Source organism: Eucyclogobius newberryi, unplaced genomic scaffold (genome assembly GCF_026437365.1).
Source record: "Eucyclogobius newberryi isolate DKJ021-1_F unplaced genomic scaffold, fEucNew1.0.hap1 SCAF_21, whole genome shotgun sequence".
Classification (NCBI taxonomy): Eukaryota; Metazoa; Chordata; class Actinopteri; order Gobiiformes; family Gobiidae; genus Eucyclogobius; species Eucyclogobius newberryi.
Genome location: NW_027315846.1, coordinates 21,635,553 through 21,641,815, shown reverse-complemented (window position 1 = coordinate 21,641,815; position 6,263 = coordinate 21,635,553).

Sequence of the window (6,263 nt, the reverse complement as noted above, 5' to 3'; positions counted from 1 at the left end):
CCTACCAATTAGCTGCGTCCATCAGTCGCCTTAATTGGAGTGTCGTGACTGGCTATGCGATGACCTTGTGCGCGAGAGAGCCAAGACAGACGAGAGGCCGAGCGCTGCTCTGGACGTGTGGAGCGCTCAGGCCTTCTTTAAATCTTCTGTATCCAGCAGGCCATAAGGGTCAAGCCATATAATAGTAAAACATTATACTGTAGACGAGGGATGTTCTCAGAGGTCGGGCTAATGTTAGTCATGCAAATGTACCTGGGTTTTGAATACATTTATGAAATGTGTTTGAAATGATAAAGGAAGTGTGCAATACGTTACTCATATAACCTGCTTCACTCATTACATTAAACAAGCAAACCTGTGTCATAGCTCTAAATCTGCAGTCTTTATCATGCACAACCAGTGCTGTTCGCACTGCAATAACAACAGGGATTTCACTGTAGGAAAAAAGGTTCTTACAATTTTCTAATTATTCTTTTGTTTAGTGGGAAAGTGCCTTTGCGCTTTATGAATAACAGAAAATGACAGGAAGTGGCAATGAGTTCTAAAAGGAATCTGTCTATCTATGTCATCATTTCTCTGACAGTTTAAACATTCATTTAGCAAAATGAACCACCAAACAAGGGAAAACAAGGCACGATTTGAAGCACAATCTTAAATAGAGGCTGGATAAGACTCCTGTAGGTCTACACACACCACACCTTTTCTCTCAACACGTCAGTCAAGCTCGCTCTGTAACCACTCAAACATGAAACCTTCCGTTCTTTAATATTACTATCATCGTCTTATGACATTGCACACTTCCACACTTCCAAAGAGCTCCGAACCAATGGTACTTTGGTTTCCTCACCACAGGACTCGACAGCGCAGTTACCAGCGGATGTCAGGGCAGCTGACTGAGGCACGGCGACAGTTGTTTCCCCTCTCTGTTATTGCACACAGATAATTCAGTCAACGGGCTTTGAAGTGTAGATAAGGGAGGAAGAGGATGATCCCATGGCCCAGAGGCATATGAGGCAGGGCAGTGAAAGGGACATACTATCCATGCAAGGAGCATGGGACCTGCTGAGAGCCGGGTGAAATAACACCATAATACAACTTGTGATGTAACAAAATATTTATTTGAATAACTGACCTTGCATGGCTAAAGTTAATATAGCTGTATGTGCAATACAAATAACTTTTTTTTTTTACATTTGACTGAAATTAGATTTAATTATTCTCTCGCTGAAAGTGATCTGCTTAGCTCAGTGATGACCCATGTTCCTGTCTTCTCTATATCATTTTTCTCCTTTCTTCCTGTTTTATAAATGCTAAGTGTTTTTGGAGAGGAAATTAATTTCCAATAAAGCAGGACAGAGTATCTTTTGTGTTTCCTCTGGCTCGTGGGTCTGTGTACCTGCCAGGTGTGGTTCTTGGCGGTAAGAAGCACGATGAAAGGCCTGGGGTGGCTCATCAAAGAGCCCTTTGAGACACAGCCACGAGTGGGACAGAAGGCCGCAGTGAGGAGCGTGGAAACATGACACCTCTGCACAGAGACACAGCCGGCTCACAGCCCCCTGAGGTTCAGCACCAGTGTGCCCCAGAGACAGAAAGAGAAAGGAAAAAGAAAGGAAACAAAGTTACAAAGTGATATACAATCTTTACTTCCTACTGCTTAGGATCCATGCTCCATTGTTGTTTAGCAACAAGATACTTACAGTTTTAGATGGGTACCGACTGTGACTTTTTCATAAAAGAGACAGCTTGGAGTTGCAGAACCTATTTTCTTCCACAGTGCAATTGCTTCACAATTTTTATAAGAAGTCTGACTTGATGTGATCAAAGTGCGTCAGCGGGCAGCACCATGCATGTCAAACGATGGCAGCCATTCTTGTTGCTATGACGGCTGGAAGTAAAAGTCCTTAGGAAACCTTCCTGGCATCGCGCCACAGCATTACAAGGTTAGACTGTTTGTTGTTGTTTTCAATCTGCACCAAAGAGCCGGGTTTGTGCACGAGTCAGTGTCTCAAAGATACCTCTGTCCTGTTAAATGATGAATGATGGAAATGGAAAGCAAAATATCTAAACCTACAACAAATATGTATAAAATACATAAAATGAACCGCCGAAATGTGACATGTAAAGTAAAATGTATAAGACAAATACTCTACCCCTCCCCTATGAGTGAAACATGTGAGTCCAGGTTAAAATAAAAACAAAAAGAGTGACATCAAAAAGAGTAATTATCCAACTTCTAGTCTTTACACTAATTGACGTTAAGGATGTTTTCATCCTGACAGAAGCATTCAGGCAATGTTCTATAAACCAATTTAAGAATGGCCAGCAGAATGAACTTATTAAGTGCTGCCTTTTGAATGTCACTCCGCTCTGATCAAAGAGAGGTGTGCTTTAATGAAGTGTAATATAATTTTAACTGTGTGGCCCTTAAATTAGCAGCGGTGGGGTCACGGCTGGGCCTCACCTGTCGACCAGTAAAGGCACACACAGGCTCTTCAATCAGAGCACAGGACAGCTCTGTCCCTCACTGCCGCAGCACAAGTATTTATAGAAATAGCTCCACTCACAAAAAACACTTCACACAAGTCGAGTCACACACACTACAAGTGATGCTGATTAAAATGTACTCTACAGTTAATGCTGGAGGATTTGTAATGCTGAGTAATGATCCTGATGCTGAGTACATCTAGAATCAGAAGCTTTACCAACAAAAAGGGCCAATATTTAATACAAGTTTAAACCTAGTTTGGTTAACTTGATATTTACTTTACTACAATTACAGCACAAGCGTCTCATTTATAAAGCATGTATACGTTCAAACATTTTACATATTTTCCATGTGAAGTGTGTGAGGATTTTTTTATTTTAAAAAGGCAACTTGACGTGGAAACGGGAAGTCTGGTCCAAGATTACTGAAGTTTGCCCAAAGAGGCTTTCAGACGTGAGGCAGAAGGCAACCTGTGCTCAGAGACATGAAAAGTAAATAGGGTTGAGGTTTATAGAGGTTTGTGTTTTGTTTGTGCATATCCAATGTCAAGTTTTATAAATGAGACCCTGGGCTTGTTAAAGGCACACTATGTAACCTTTCTGTTGGAGGCTACACATCTCACCAGTTTCACTATATGACATTAAATATATATTTTGTTATTTATTCAACTGCATGTGTACATACCAACTCTCCACAGATCTGACTTGTAACTTGCCCATGTGGCATTATATGTTTGTTCTCCATAAAGAATGATCGGTTTAATACCTGAATTGTTATGGTGCACTTGAAACTAAACCTGGACTAGATCAGCACTAGAACACTCAAGTGTGAATGCACAGATTAAAGTGTTTAGCTCAATATCTTTACTTTGCACTTAAGTAACTTCCAAGTGTTCCCTTATATATTACACTGTATAAACAATAGACTATACACAATGTTTTATTCCCCCCTGTGCTGTATGAAGAATACAAAGGGAAGAGGTTTGTACTGGTATTGCAGTATTGCATGTACTCTGCACCTGCACCAGCCATTCAGCCTCAAGTCTATAATCGCACTGTTCTGAGTCGTGGACAAAACCAACAGCGTCACCTTACACCCTGTGAACGCACACATATGTATTTGTGTAACTTCGTACATGTTTGCTTGCCCTGCGGCCCTTTGATCCAGCTGCCCACCCAACCCACACACAGCCAGATTCCATGTGCGATCCCCCCACTAACCTACCCCGGACCCTCTTCCCTCCACACTCCAAGGGCCACCAGTGCGCCGTGCATATACAAATCACTACGGCCTTGTTAGCATAGTTTAGTGAAGATGTCAGCTTTACGAGGAACTGGGATGCTTGCTATGCGTGTCAGGGATGGCAAAGGGGGGGCAGCGGAGGGGGAGGGGGAGTACATTGGTCCCAAACAAGCCCTGCTCTATAAATTTAGGTCTGAGGAATGAGAGAGGCGAAATGACATGGCCTGGTTGCTCTGCTCCTCTGAACCGACGGTGCAGTGTGATTTAACAGGGCCGGCAAAGGGAGAATGGAAACAAGAAATGGGATCCACAAAGATGTCCTCTTTTGTGATATATTACGAATAATAATTAATCATAAATCACAGCGCCTCTCTTGTCTCTCTCGGGTGTGTGGGGCAGTGTTGTGGAGAGCGTGCGCTGGCATCATTAGAGTGTTAATCTCATTTCCTTTTTGATGATTGAAAATGGAGAGCGGCTCGAGTTTATCAGGCAGATAAATGGACGGCCCGTGTGAGAGGGTCCAATCTGTCACGCGTCGACACTGTGGGTTCACCTGGCGCTCCTGGAGAAGAGGGCACTGCTGCTGCTGTTTGTCCAGGAGAGCGTCTGATGGTGTCGCTCATTAAGGAGTCACAATTAGCACGTCATGTGACACTGTGAGGCATCTACAAGAGAAATATGACGTGTTCAAATGTAGGCTGACACTCCATTAGATATGACCTTTTGTGAAATTACTGATATTTGAGGTTTAATTTGGAATTGAATGAAAACTTCATCTTTATTCTTGGAGCCGGGCCCCTTCCGTCATCCCTCTGAAATAGGGTCTCCGTGGCAGCCTGCAGGTTGTTAATTATGGTCTTTATAAATTGAATTAGGAGCACGTCACTGTTGGATTTTTTATCTTCCTGTCCTACAGGTTCAAGACTAGATAAGATATTTATCATGTCTTGGATGATATAAAAATACAGCCTCTTACATATTAATTATACACTGTCTGATTTCCATCTGACTTTTTTCAGCAGCTTCAACCTTGAAGTAAAATAAATTCATGATTATTTATTAAAATGTTTATAATTTAGGGCTGCTTGGTGGTCGAGTGGTTAAAGCTGCAGCACTTATTCCCAGCCCCAACAATTTGCTGAATGTCCTCCCTGCTCTCAAAATAACTGACTGCGACCGTGTAAACAGAGGCAGGTTTACATGACTGTAGAAAATAATATCATTTAGACCAGAGCAAAGTAGTATGCTGTGAAGTATTGTCAGGTGTGCCTTGCAAAAAATGCCAGTTTGAGTTAACTTATTAATCATAGTTAATTTAATAATTTACCATTCTGTGTGCGGAGCGCACATCTGATCCAGAAAAGAAAAGGATCACCATTTACTACGTATACAAAACATCTTCTCTACATGTCGTATTATTTTAGTACCGATATGTGCATTTTATTTATGCAATGCTTTTTACAGACCAACAGGCTACAATAAAACACAATAAATGTAAAATTAACAGGATGACATACATTGTGTTAGAATGCTTGTTTGAGTCTTAAATTGCAGCGGAATAATTCAAGCCAAAAAGTCAAAAAAATGTTGAACAAAAACTGATTTAGAGAGTTTTGTTGCTATGAAACTGTATAAACAAGGTTGTTATGGAACACAATAACCTATACCTCTACTATGAGTGAGCAGTCCCTGGTCTGATGGTCCCTTGGCTTATGGTCCCATCCTCTGTGTTCCTCACGTCGATAGCGACAAACCCAGCCGCACAGCCGCCAGCAGCCAACGTGCATTTATTTATCCCTTCTATTCCTAATTCAGTTTGACGAATGAGTGACAGCTTGACACTTCATTCGGCAAGATTAATAGAACGACACAATATTTACGTGGCAGAGACAGCCAATTATCCCACCATCTATCATCCAGATTATCTTTCTGATTGAAAACTACTCGTCCATGTAATCGGAATTATTTGGAATTAGAAGGGAATTTATGGCTTCTTGTGTCACTTTTCCTGGACGGTGCTAAATTAGAAATATTAGCTACATAAAGACAATATAGGAAACGGTGGTAAGAGGTTAGACATTGATGTGTTATATTATTTCTTCCCCTCAACTGAACTCCGTAGTGCTTCCATTCTATTAACAGATGCTTGTAAGTCAGCTGGATAAGGGGCGATGGCGATATATTCGTGGGTTGTTTCAATCAAAAGCAGAATTAGTTGTGTTTACCCAGTGATGACAGTAATGGATAGATATTATCAGTGCAGATAGCCTTGTGTGTATTGATCTGGGCCTACGTTTTCAAACACACACTCAAGCAGCGCCACCAATAGTTCATTTCTCCCGGCTATGTCCTTCACCTGTCTATTTCTATCTTCAACACTTTGCATTTCTACTCCATGCATCACCGTTTCCTCAAAACTTCCACGGCTAATTTATTTGTCTAATCTGTCAGACTGCCTAATGCTATGAGGGTCTGTATCCTCCCAGAGCCTAATCGTGTTTATTAAAATCAAAGGGGACGAGAACAAATGAACACT